The sequence below is a fragment of the Saccostrea cucullata genome, unplaced genomic scaffold, assembly GCF_032062105.1.
Source record: "Saccostrea cucullata isolate Sc308-1 unplaced genomic scaffold, CSIRO_AGI_Scuc_v1 ctg2544, whole genome shotgun sequence".
Lineage (NCBI taxonomy): Eukaryota > Metazoa > Mollusca > Bivalvia > Ostreida > Ostreidae > Saccostrea > Saccostrea cuccullata.
This window is the reverse complement of record NW_026926415.1, coordinates 15,312-30,622: the sequence shown is the minus strand read 5'-3', so window position 1 is coordinate 30,622 and position 15,311 is coordinate 15,312.

The window sequence follows — 15,311 nt, the reverse complement described above, 5'->3', positions numbered from 1 at the left end:
TAGTATAATAATTTCCAGTACTTGCAATCAGCTTGTATTGTTTTAAGGACATAGTTTTACAGCAAACCACAGCCCCCTTGTTTATGTAAATATCACTAAAAATCATTATCAGGAAATCATACTTAGCAAAAAGTAATTGCTTTTAATATTTCACCGTTAGATAATTGTTCTGATTGGTATATTTGTAGGAGTTATCAGTGTAGACTTTAGTAAGACGATCAATTAATCTGGAACATACTAAAAATTCTTTTTAATTTTCTAAAATGAAATATTACTATTAATAGTTTAATATTCCATACTTAAAAAAATATATTATTGCAGTGTATTTACCGAACTCTATGTGAGTTTTTGTTCCAAAATAATGGCATAAACTCTATACTACTTGATAGAAGAGTGAAGATATACATATAATAATGCAAGATGTATTTTTTTTTTATCGAATATTCGAATATATTCGAATACTCCTATCGAATATTCGAAAATCAATTATTGACAATTTTGACATCCCTAATTACGATGCAGTTAATTATTTTGATTAACTCAAAATCAATGAGGATTTTTCAGTGGCGATATATACTTAGTACATGGAAACTGTGGAATACCAGCATCTGCCCTGGAAGTGTCTTTAAAATGAAAATGTCAAGTCTTTTGATGTAATTAATTAATTGTAATTTGTAAGAGATAAAAATTATTAAAAATATTTCAAAACGAAAAATTAGACATATTATTTTTAACTTTTATTTGTTATCATAAAAATTGGTTTGTTTGTATCAGAAAAATTCTTTTCTGTTCGGTTTCTCTGTCTTTAAATAGGCATTTTGACTGAATTTCAAACAGTAATTAAAAGATTTATACCTGATTTCCGTATATTTGACAAATGAGATGAAATCACTATAAGCAATTGCCAGATTAAAAGAAAATGAATTAAATAAAACTTTTGTAAATTAACCATTTACAGAATCGTCACTTTCAAAAGTTGGCAAAGCTTCACCATTCTGTTTATACTTTATTAAGATTATAAACAAATCGAAAAACGAGTTGACATCTGTTGGACTGCATCAGAAAGGGATCCATCATAGGTGTTTTCATAACCTCTCGAGGTTAATGGTATCTGCCTTGTTTATGCACAATTATATTTGAGCAACATTTTTTGGTCGCTGTACATAGCAATCCATATTGTATTACTGACCGAGGATGGCGTAAAGAATCTCAGATTGGAACAGAAGTCTTTGGAAATTGGGAAACGGGTGAGTATGTTTTAAATATTTGAAATAAAACTATCTTGGTGACATCAGCACCAGATCATGTGGAAAAGCCCAGAGAATGTTTTTATCAGCAATATCAGTTGATATCAGTGATATTAAAATCCAGCTACTTCAAGAATATCAAGATTGGTCTCCCAAAATTGCACAACTTTAAACAAAAGGTACTAGTAGCTGAGTTTATTACTAACGATATCTTGGTGACATCAGCACCAGATCGTGTGGAAAAACTCAGAGAATGTTTTTATCAACAATATCAGTGGATATCAGCTGTGTAAAAATCCAGCTACTAAAAGAATATCAAGATTTGTCTCCCAAAATTGCACAATTTTAAAGAAAAGGTACCAGTAGCTAAGTTTTTTACTACAGATATCTCGGTAAGTTCAATGCAAAATCATCTGGAAAAGCTCTGAGATTGTTTTAATCAGCAATATCAGTTGATATCAGTGATATAAAAACCCAGCTACTTCAAGATTATCAAAATTTGTCTCCCAAAAAAGCATAATATTAAACTCAAGGTACTAGTAGCTGAATTTATTAATAACGAAATCTTGGTAACTTTAGTACCAAATCATGTGGAATAGCTCAGATATTGTTTTTATCAACAAAATCAGTGGATATCAGCTGTGTAAAAATCCAGCTACTTCAAGAATATCAAGATTTGTCTCCAAAAATTGCACAATTTCAAACAAAAGGTACTAGTAGCTGAGTTTATTGATAACGATATCTCGGTCACTTTAGTGCAAGATCATGTGGAAAAGCTCAGACATTCTTTTTATCAGCAATATCAGTGGATATCAGCGGTGTAAAAATCCAGCTACTTCTATAATATCAACTTTGTCACCCAAAATTGCATAATTTTAAACAAAAGGTACTAGTAGCTGAGTTTATTAATAACGATATCTTGGTAACTTTAGTGCCAGAACTCGTGGAAAAGCTTAGACATTGTTTTTATCAGCAATATCAGATTCAGCTACTTCTATAATATCAACATTTTTCACCCAAAATTGCATAATTTTAAACAAAAGGTACTAGTGGCTGAGTTTGGTATTAACGATATCTTGGTAATTTTAGTGCCAGATTATGTGGAAAAGCTCAGAGATTGTTTTTATCAACAATATCAGTTGATAACAGCGATTTAAATATCCAGCTACTTCTATAATATCAAGATTTGTCACCTAAAATTTGTATAATTTTAAACAAAAGGTACTAGTAGCTGAGTTTATTAATAACGATATCTTGGTAACTTTAGTGCTAGATCATGTGGAAAAGCTCAGATATTATTTTTAACAACAATATCAGTCGATATCAGCGGTGTTAACATGCAGCTACTTCCGGAATATCAAGATTTGTCTCGCAAAATTGCATAATTTTAAACAAAAGGTACTAGTAGCTGAGTTTATTAATAACGATATCTTGATAACTTTAGTGCCAAATCTTGTGGAAAAGCTCAGATATTATTTTTAACAACAATATCAGTGGATATCAACGGTGTAAATATGTAGCTACTTCCGGAATATCAAGATTTGTCTCGCAAAATTGCATAATTTTAAACAAAAGGTACTAGTAGCTGAGTTTATTAATAACGATATCTTGGTAACTTTAGTGCCAAATCATGTGGAAAAGCTCAGATGTCGTATTTATCAACAATATAAGTTGGTATCAGCAGTTTAAATATCCAGCTACTTCTATAATATCAACATTTGTCACCTAAAATTGCATTATTTTAAATTAAAGTAACTAGTAGCTGAGTTTATTAATAACGATATCTTGGTAACTTTAGTGCCAGACCATGTGGAAAAGCTCAGATATTGTTTTTATCAGCAATATCAGTGGATACCAGGGTGTAACAATGCAGCTACTTCTATAATATCAACATTTTTCACCCAAAATTGCATAATTTTAAACAATAGGTACTAGTAGCTGAGTTTATTAATAGCGATATCTTGTTAACTTTAGTGCCAGACCATGCGGAAAAGCTTAGACATTGTTTTTGTCAAAAATATCAGTGGATATCAGCTGTGTAAAAATGCACCTACTTCTACAATATCAACATTTGTCACCCAAAATTGCATAATTTTAAACAACAGGTACTAGTAGCTGAGTTTATTGATAACGATATCTCGGTAACTTTAGAGCAAGATCATGTGGAAAAGGTCAGAGATTGTTTTATCAACAATATCAGTTGATATCAGCAGTCTAAATATGTAGATACTTCCGGAATATCAAGATTTGCCTCGCAAAACTGCATAATTTTAAAGAAAAGGTACTAGTAGCTGAGTATATTAATAACGATATCTTGGTAACTTTAGTGCCAGAACATGTGGAAAAGCTTAGACATTGTTTTTATCAGCAATATCAGTGGATATCAGCGGTGTAAAAATTCAGCTTTTTCTATAATATCAACATTTTTCTCCTAATATTGCATAATTTTAAACAAAAGGTACTAGTAGCTGAGTTTGTTAATAACGATATCTTGGTAATTTTAGTGCCAGATTATGTGGAAAAGCTCAGAGATTGTTTTTATCGATAATATCGGTTGATAATAGCGATTTAAATATCCAGCTACTTCTATAATATCAAGATTTGTTTCCTAAAATTTGTATAATTTTAAACAAAAGGTACTAGTAGCTGAGTTTATTAATAACGATATCTTGGTAACTTTAGTGCTAGATCATGTGGAAAAGCTCAGATATTGTTTTTAACAACAATATCAGTTGATATCAGCGGTGTTAACATGCAGCTACTTCCAGAATATCAAGATTTGTCTCGCAAAATTGCATAATTTTACACAAAAGGTACTAGTAGCTGAGTTTATTGATAACGATATCTCGGTAACTTTAGTGCAAGATCATGTGGAAAAGCTCAGACATTGTTTTTATCAGCAATAGCAGTGGATATCAGGGTGTAAAAATGCAGCTACTTCTATAATATCAACATTTTTCACCCAAAATTGCATAATTTTAAACAATAGGTACTAGTAGCTGAGTTTATTAATAGCGATATCTTGTTAACTTTAGTGCCAGACCATGCGGAAAAGCTTAGACATTGTTTTTGTCAACAATATCAGTGGATATCAGCAGTGTAAAAATGCACCTACTTCTACAATATCAACATTTGTCACCCAAAATTACATAATTTTAAACAAAGGTACTAGTAGCTGAGTTTATTGATAACGATTTCTCGGTAACTTTAGTGCAAGATCATGTGGAAAAGCTCAGACATTGTTTTTATCAGCAATAGCAGTGGATATCAGGGTGTAAAAATGCAGCTACTTCTATAATATCAACATTTGTCACCCAAAATTGCATAATTTTAAACAAAAGGTACTAGTAGCTGAGTTTATTAATAGCGATATCTTGTTAACTTTAGTGCCAGACCATGCGGAAAAGCTTAAACATTGTTTTTGTCAGCAATATCAGTGGATATCAGCTGTGTAAAAATGCAGCTACTTCTATAATATCAACATTTGTCACAAAAAATTGCATAATTTTAAACAACAGGTACTAGTAGCTGAGTTTATTGATAACGATATCTCGGTAACTTTAGTGCAAGATCATGTGGAAAAGGTCAGAGATTGTTTTTATCAACAATATCAGTTGATATCAGCAGTTTAAATATGTAGCTACTTCCGGAATATCAAGATTTGCCTCGCAAAATTGCATAATTTTAAACAAAAGGTACTAGTAGCTGAGTTTATTAATAACGATATCTTGGTAACTTTAGTACCAGAACATGTGGAAAAGCTTAGACATTGTTTTTATCAGCAATATCAGTGGATATCAGCGGTGTAAAAATTCAGCTACTTCTATAATATCAACATTTTTCTTCTAAAATTGCATAATTTTAAACAAAAGGTACTAGTAGCTGAGTATTTCAATAACTATATCTTGGTAATTTTAATGCCAGATTATGTGGAAAAGCTCAGAGATTGTTTTTATTAACAATATCAGTTGATAACAGCGATTTAAATATCCAGCTACTTCTATAATATCAAGATTTGTCTCCTAAAATTTGTATAATTTTAAACAAAAGGTACTAGTAGCTGAGTTTATTAATAACGATATCTTGGTAACTTTAGTGCTAGATCATATGGAAAAGCTCAGATATTGTTTTAAACAACAATATCAGTTGATATCAGCGGTGTTAACATGCAGCTACTTCCAGAATATCAAGATTTGTCTCGCAAAATTGCATAATTTTAAACAAAAGGTACTAGTAGCTGAGTTTATTAATAACGATATTTTGATAACTTTAGTGCCAAATTATGTGGAAAAGCTCAGATATTGTTTTTAACAACAATATCAGTGGATATCAACGGTGTAAATATGTAGCTACTTCCGAAATATCAAGATTTGTCTCCGAAAATTGCATAATTTTGAACAAAAGGTACTAGTAGCTGAGTTTATTAATAACGATATCTTGGTAACTTTAGTGCCAGATCATGTGGTAAAGCTCAGATATTGTTTTTACAACAATATCAGTGGATATCAGCGGTGTAAAAATGTATCTACTTCTATAATATCAAGGTTTGTCTCCCAAAATTGCATAATTTGATACAAAAGGTTTATTAAGAAGTATTATTATTTATAATTAATAAAAAGGTGTTTATTAATAACGATATCTCGGTAACTTTAGTGCCAAATCATTTCTCCCAAATAAGCATAATTTAACACAAAAGGTATTAGAATGTTTAAGTCATGATCAGTTACTGGTAGCCAGTTACTAGTAGCCAACTTTACTTGCTTGTCGTAGCTAGCTACTAGTAGCCAGTTACTAGTAGCCAACTTTACTTACTTCTCGTAGCCAACTACTAGTAGCTAACCTTACCACTTCTCGTAGCCAGCTACTAGTAGCCAGTTACTAGTAGCTAACTTTACATATCCCTTCGTAACATTATACGAGGGCTGTTCGGAAATTATTGAGACATTGTGTATATTTTGCTTTCTAATGAACGCCTTTCGGTGAAAATTTGCATATACGTTTGACATACACTTAAAATTAATACGAGCAAGAAATATTTTACAAATATTAAATATTATCTATACAATGGTATATAAATGTGTCTATAGTTGGGGTTCCCGGAGAAGTCGCGGAATCAGATATTGAAAATATGTAACACCAAAATTCTAACTCTTCGTGGATCTATAATGACAGCGAAAATAATTCAGTTTAAGTGTATAATTTTTCAGCTTTGTTACAAATTCATGTTGTGTAACTTTTATAGAATTTTGATCAGAAATACGGAGATCATAAAAAAAAATTAAGCGCGGTCGAGAAATCTGGTAACGACGACAAAATAGATTTTGACGTCAAGGGCTTCGTGGCATACCTTAAATTTTGTGTAGGGCAATGTAGAACTCCTTTCAAGACTGAACGACCTGCTGAAATTATAAAAACTAGAAAAATTAATGTGTTTGGTTTTATTTTCATTGATATGTATTTTTTTTACAATTAATTTAACCACAGTAAAATTAAAAGATCTGGACGACCATGAGTTATTACTTAGAGTATTTATACCGTTACGGTATTAAACCCGCGTTGCATGAATCGGCACTGTACGATTCTAAGTCATTCTTTCCAACAAAAAAAAAATTTCACTGGGGTATGGGGTAGCAACAGCATACATTTTTAAAGAGTAGTTTGAGAAAAGAGACTATTTGATTTTTGTAATGTGATATGTAATAACAAAGATTGATTGATTGATTGATTGTATATTGTTTAACGTCCCTCTTGAGAATTTTTCACTCATATGGAGACGTCACCGTATGCCGGTGAAGGGCTTCAAATTTAGACCTATACTCGGCACTCAGGGCCATTGAGCAGTGAGGGTTCTTTATCGTGCCAGCGCCTACCGTGACACGGGACCTACGTTTTTAAGGTCATATCCGAAAGACCCGTGACTTTCACTTCTGATGCTGAGCGCTTGGCGAAGGAACAGTCGCTACCTATTTTTACGTCTTAGGTTTGACGCGGCGCCGGGAACGAGAATCGAACCCGGGCCTCCCGATCACGAAGCGAACGCTCTACCACTAGGCTACCGTGAACGGTGTAATAACAAAGAAAGAAGAGTACTAAACGCTTCCCGATCGTTTCACAAGCGAAACAATCTACGGCTAACGTAACGTTAATTGACGTAGCGATGCTGCTCCGGGTCGATAGACATATGCATGTTTATTACTTCACCTAAACTTATCTAATTATCATAGGAATTTGAAATATTGCATAAGTGTTTTAGTCGTTCTTAACCCCCCGTTCACACAGAGCTTGCGACTCTACGGCGATCATCCCGATCAAGCCACGATCTGAAATTGTTTTGGATCGGGGCAGATCGCAGCCGATCGGCGTCAAAATAGAGCAATTTGGCAAATTATGGTCTTCGTTACGACCGTACTACGATGTCCCTACGTCAAACGCGCTGCTAACTAGCTTCTACTACGATGTTACGCAGACCGTTGCCGACAAGCAGCCGTGTTTAGTGCGTTCCCGCTACGCTGCCACTACGACATTGAAGACCATACTACGACGCTACACAGACCTTGATGACTGCATGTCGATGTTGCTACGGTGGTGCCGATCATATTACGATTGCGTTACGCTTCTAGTACGATTTTGGCGATGACGGAAATTTGTCTTGCAACTGCAGGTTTTTTTGTAGAACAATTTTAGCAATGTGACCGCAGTTTGTTGCGGCCTTTACCACATTGTTTACGGGCATTTTCAATTGTAACTGTAACAAGATGTGAAAAGTCTCAATTGCAAATGATCATCAAGTATAGTGTCACCCTTTACATGTAGTTTACAGATGATGATTGGTAAAATATCAACGCTGTAAGAACAAACTTCTGCCTGATAGGGCGTGATATGATCGGAGAAAGGTCATTGTAGGTCTTCGTAGGATCTCCAGGAACGTAGAGAGATCGTAGTGAGAACGTAGTACAAACGTAGAGGGAGCGTTGTATGAGCGTGCTTGTTAATTTCCTACGCTCTTACGGCGCTTTTACTACGATCACGAATATCTCTCTACGATGCTTTCGCGCTACTTGTACGATTACGGCGCTTCTACTACGCTCCTTTTACGACTTAACCCCGATTCATGTTGGCCACGATCCCGCTACGCTTGTTTTGAACATGTTCAAAATAAGCATGGTGAGAGCGTAGAGCTCTCCGATCATGAAGACCCTACTGCGATCATACTACGCTTATGACGACTCCACGACGTTTCTCCTGCGATTTGTTACGATCGACTACGCTTTCGACCAAACTTTGATCGTAGTAGAAGCGGTGTCTATGTGTGAACGGGGGGTTATAAGATGTTGATAAATTTTCATGAAATTATCTCCGTCCTTTGTAAAGTAAATGTAATTGTCTCAATAATTTCCAAACAGCCCTCGTAATTGAAATCATTTCCTATAATACAACTTGAAATGATGAAATATGTACAACATGTGTCATGTTTAATGATTTGGTAAGAGGTTAATATAAGGGTAGGGTATTGAAAAAAAATGACTATTTTTTTGTATTCAAATATGCAACCTTTTGATATTTTCGTTACGTGTAATTCCATGCAATTCGTGCACACATTTTGTGACATTTCTTAAAAGAACACAATGAGTCAAAATCTAAAAATATTTATTTAAGATATCTGTAGCATAGAGAGATATGTGAATGTAGGAAAGATATGAAAATTAAACTGCGAGAATAGACTGCACAATATAAGTTCCGGAAAAAACAAAGGTTGTATCTACCGTTTCGTGTATGTCAAGGTCATGGTACTTTTATTTTTAGCTCAAACTTGTAAACAACATTCAACTGGAGTAGGTAACTCTGGAAACATTCAACTTTTCTGTGCACGAGTACAATAGGGAGGAAGAGGTGCTATGGAATTTTGCAATATTTTCGTTCGGGGGCATACAGAAATCATTTTTTACTTTTATTTTTCTCAATAAAAATATAAATTTTAGGTTGTAAAACCTATAATTCTCTGAAAGCTAATACTTTTAGGAATTGAACAAATTGTACACAAGTCAAGCAAAATTTCTACACTTGTCAATTTTCCCCTTTGTGCGTCACGGTGCCGCTTCAATTAATCATCTTAATTTCAAATCCTCAATCCTTTACTCAGGATTATATAAATGTATTATTTAAGTTATTAATATGAACATAAACTTAGAAATATTGCCGATTTCTGTAAAATTTGTTGATATTTATCCCTCAGGCGTAAGGACCCTTTATACTCTAAAAGAAAAATGTTTTGGACATCGAAAAAAGTGAAGTGTGTAAAGGTCTACATAATGAGCTTATATGTTGAATTTTTAACATACATGTAAGGTCCCTTGCAATATCTCAAAGAAAAAAATTTTCGAAGACAGTGGAATAATGATGAACGGAAATCCCCGTATAAACCTACGTCCTGTGTCACAGTGCATGTTGGCCCAAAAAAAGTTCCCACACTGCTCAATGACCGTGAGTGTCGAGTAACTCATATAGATATCAATTTGCAACCCTCCATCGGCAATTGTTGGCGTCTCCATATGAGTGGAAACTTATCGAAAGGGGCGATAAAACAACAAACAACAAAAACTTTGTCCTCATTCCTATTTAGAGTAATAAAAAAATAATGAATGAGCTTTGGTCTATTCTAATTGAATAAAAAAATATATGATAAACAGTGGAAAAGTTGGTGAATTATTAGGCCGAGTCCTGGATCGAAATGTAATCATATATGCAATCATATAAAGGCTGATTAGATCAGGTTGTTAATCAGGGCATTTATCTTAGTAGCAATTCTAAAGAGATCACGTGACATGCAATTTCATCTTATTCAAAAAAGTATGCCACATAATATCTAGTGTATAAAGATGAAGTATAACATGAATTTATACTTTTTTGTCAGTGATACCTTGGAAACGTTTAATTATTGATTTTATAAATTTTAACTTTAAACGGTCTGGTCTAAGGAAAGTGATCGGCATAAGCCCTCAGGATTTCTACCATGTCCAGCCATGGCCTAGCGGTCAACCTGTCACAAACACAAGGATTTGCTTTGTAAAAATTTTTAAGATGAGGGCCTATTCTGAAAGTTATCACAAATATTTAACGTATCGCAGATTCCTGAGGTTAATTATACAAATAGATTGTCAAAATATCTCCACAGCATCTGTTGACTTAACCATGAAATTTCCTAATATAATGTCCCAGAAAAGAGAGATTGAATATTTAGTAATATTAGTAAAATTGTTTAAAAATAGTAAGTTAAGTTAAAAATCAACTAATATATAGTAGTTTTGAATAAATTGCGATCAAACAAAAATGAAATAAATATAGGAAAACCTAAAGCTAATGTTTATTGGCAATGCAATAGAATATTGTATTGACAGCATTAAAAAGAAATTAAATAACAAATCATTAATATGTGAATTGATTTGAAGTCAACTGACTAGTGTTTTATTTGCACTGTATAGCTAATTATCAAATACTTCGTGTTGCATTTTACCCCGAATCTGTTGTATAAAATTATTTAGAAGTTAAAAAGTAAAATTTAATAATTTACAAGTATTTTATGTCGTTTACATTCAATTCTATACATATAAATTTATCATGCTTATCAAATTATTTAGCATTAAAAAGTAAAATTTAATAATTTACAATACTTTATGCATGTTATATATAAATTTATCATGCTTATCAAGCATTATCCATCTGAGGAATATGTTTTGTTATGCCCACTTATCAATGTAATAATCTAAATGCTACAATTCATTTCCTGAAATTAATATATGTTATGTTTTCTATACACATCTATCTTTTTCACCACTATACTATAAATTACACGTTTTTGAAAAAATAGATAAAAAGTAGAAATACTGCCAGCACTAAGCTCACTAAATCAAACTTCCACCTCCCGTATGATTATAATTGCAAATTTAGTGGCAAACCAAAAAAGTAATATAGGAGATGCACAATGGCATTATGTTATTAAAAAAATCTACGGAGGTATCATTAAATCAATCAGTGGTATAGGATGGTGCGGAAAAGAGATGAGTATCCATAAATATTGTGTCTGATCAAAAGGTAAAAAAAGGAGGTCAATATGCCACTATGTAACAATTATTCTGTTAAAATATCAGTATAAATTTTATTCAGTGGTATACGAGGAGTTGCGGAAAAAAGATGGATACTCCAAACGGGCAGACGGACTAACAGATAGACAATCGAACGGACATCCCGATCACTACAGCTGTATATACCTCCCACTTTTCAAGCGGGGGTATAATAAGTTCCTTTGAACGACACTGAACTACACAGGGGAGGGCTGTGTCTTAAATGAAATAAATCAAAATAAACTCTATTTAAAATCTACAGAACTATTTAAAATTAATACATTTAACTTTGGGGTTTATTGGTTATGTCAAAGAAACGAATTTTCTTGCACGAAAAGGGTATCAACTTTCGCAATAATGATGAGATTTCATTCGTAACTATCTCTCAAATGACAAATAGATTCGCATTGGTTAAGGAAGTACAAACATCAGTGACTTTAAATCATTGTTGACAATTTATGCAACTAAGAGATGACTTAAGTCCTACCTCTTTGCCGTACGAAACACTATCATTTGATCCATGCAAATATGTTATAATTTGACCAAATTTCTATCCCATGTATATTTTAACATTGAAAGAAAGACTGTGTAAACACCGATCTTTAGTTTGACTTTTTGATTGCATATAAATGATGCATTCAGCCAGTTTGAATATATCTTAGTCTAGCACAATGCTAGAAATAATCTAATATTACTTTTAAATTTCTGGTTATTGTATCTTACAAGAAATTGCAAATCACTCTATAGCTTAAAAATCTGAACCAGGATCTCTTCAATATGCAGTGTTTAGAGATATCTATGCAATAACAAGATACACGTGTGAGGACGTCCCTCATAATGAGATGTTACAGCGAGTAGGAATCTGCTTCCCCCTAGGATTTTCTCAGTTCTCAAACTTGTAAAGATTACTTTGGATCCACTTATTTCTCGAAAACATGAACCCCTTGGAAAAAAGTGGTTTAGAGTGTGAAAATAAAAAAAAACTTGTTCTAACCCCAACCCCTAGATTTTTCAGATGCTGACAGGTTTAGTGTTTTGGCTTATCTGTTTTCGTCAAAAGATATATTTCTTTTTTGTTGATATGCCCCTTCATAAAAAATTCCTGGATACATGCATGTCCTAGCAATATCTGGTCTACTATAGTTAATGCAATGATGACCATCTATCATTAAACGTCAGAATCAAAGTTATGCATTTCAGACACAGCTTGACAAACCTTTAACATATTAATATTTTTGCCTTAGTTAAAGGCCTTAGTTTTATATTGTTTTTATATTTGATTAGACTACGGAATATTCCTTCTTATAATGAGTTAATAATGCTCACGGTTTCCGAACAACAGGGGATTTATACCCATCTTGGGCACCTGATTCACCTCTAGAATTTCCAGGTGTCCGTGTCTTAGGCTTTCTTTATATTATTGCATTGTTTACAGATTTCGTGATCGCCACCTTTTACATTTAAAAGCTTTATTTACATTTTTACAAACTATTTACATACTGAATTAGCGACGGATTTTTCCGTTATTTCCCGATTATGACAAGGAACACACGGGTATGACGGATTGTTGGCAGGGGATGCTCACTTCTTCAGACCCCACCTCTGATGCTTTACATATTATTTACAAACTGAACTGTTGACGAATTTTTTCCCGATATTTCCCCGATCAAGACAAGAAGTGCACGGCTATGGCGGGTTGTTGGCAGGGGATGCTAACTCTTCCATGACACCTGACCCCACCTCTGATGTTTTAGAAGTTCATATTTACTCTATTCCTGATATGTATTGTGTAAAAGATTTTTAAGCAGCCATATATTTCACTTCTCAAACTGAATATAATTGTAAATCAGAGCTCGCAATGGAATGACAATATGTTAATATCAAACACATATGACATAATATGACAATTCTTTACATTGAGACAATAATCATAAAGGATTAACATAGCAGTTTCTGTGTCTCAATAGAAAAACAACATGTTTTAATTAATTATTTAAAATTACATAAGGTACGTTTTAGTTTTCCTCAGAATGTCGTTATTGTGCGACTATAACCAAAAATACTTTATCGGAAACCTTTTTTTATGAACAGAACATATTAACAGACAATCAAACTAAATCTAAAAATAGAACTGAATAGTGAATACAATCAGTAAACAAGTTTCTAGACTGAGTGATAAACAATATTAAATTATCTCTAAAATGAACAGAATAATGATAAATCGATTACATATATAAACTTTTACCTTAAATACCGTTTATTGTTAACAAATTCCATGATTTTGTACTCTCTCGAAAACGTACACGTTACATAAAATGAAAATAGATCTTAACTTTGTAACTTCCGGTATTAAAGAGTTCTATGGTAAATTTAGAAACAGAGCAAAATTCAAATATAGCAATTTAACAAAAATTAGATTTTGTCGAGAATATGATATAAAAACATCAGAATTCAAGTGAAATAAAAATGTGAATATCGAAGTGAAATAAACCATAAAAATTGACACTATTTGCTATTTACAAAACAATAAAATAATCCCTGAGAGGTTCAATAAGAATATTTCTCAAATGGCAAAAATAATGTAAATAAAAAATAGAATTATGAGACTCAGAACATTAGCAATATAAGCAAATATCTTTTCAAAGTAATACGACAAAATAATAGAAAAATTGTATTATACCTGCAAATAATAAAACAAAGTCAGAATAAGGCTTGTCGATACGTATATTGTAAATCAGAGCTCGCAATGGAATGACCACAAAAAGGACGCGAGCGCATATACCAAATTCCGACTGACCAGCAGGTATCCAATCAAAAGACAACATTTTGGTCATGTGATAGAAAAACTAATTTACGATCTGTCCGAAAGCTCTATTTAATTATTACGTAAAGGATTATAGAAAAAGGAGGGCCGAATCACTCAAGGCTAAATGGTTTCAAAGTTATCACCTAATTATCTGATAAGTAAACTGTGAAAGGGCTAACTTAATAGATCAAAAACCATAAAATTGCCAAGATTGAGTAAAATATAAGTGTCACCCTTTGTCTACCTGGGAAGTGTCAGAATCTTCCTTGTTATCAATTAACCCTATTTGCCTAAGCTGCAAAAGGACAAAGGAATGGTCAAGGACAATGTTTTATCAAGGGATTATTTCCGTTTCAGAATTTTCTAGCAAAAATCTAAGTAAAAAGGTGTCTAAACAAAAATAGGAAATGTCATTTAAATAATCATGACTATTGCAATATCTCTTTTTAATTCAAAATAATATCATTTATACTTTAATAAAGTTGGTGTTAATTAGATGTTTATAAAAATAATTAATTTCTTGTAAGTGAAATTGTAGTATTTAAATTAAATGAATTAATTAATTAAAATATTAAAAATCAATAACAAAAATATATATTTAAAAGTTTTGAATTTACCGGGTGGCAGTAAATACAAAATTTACAACATGACAGAAGGTAGATTTTCCAAAAACCTGGTATGTGCACTGACGTTGATGTAAGTTATATGTGGTATAAAAAATGAAGAGTTTGTAGTTTTCACACAATAAAACCCAAGTTTTACCCTTAAAAATTCTTGGAAACAGATTTGAGGTTAATATTTTCTCTATAATATTACGACTTATATAAAACATTAAAGGTACTTGTACACAGATTTGAAGTTAATATTTTCTCTATAATATTACGACATATATATTTTAATAGCATTTCACACAAAAAAGAATTAAAAATCTTATTTCATTTAAAAGTTATTTAAACTTTTTTTGGTGGGTTTGATTGACACATTTTCACAAATTTTAATTTTATTCTTAATGCTTAGGAAAAATTTAAATCCGCTTGATATTTGAGAACCTGAAAAATGTAAATATTAAATATATTTTTAAAGCAAAGGCAATAATCCAATTTGATTTTTCTTAAAAATATGTATTTGTAGATTCCTAGT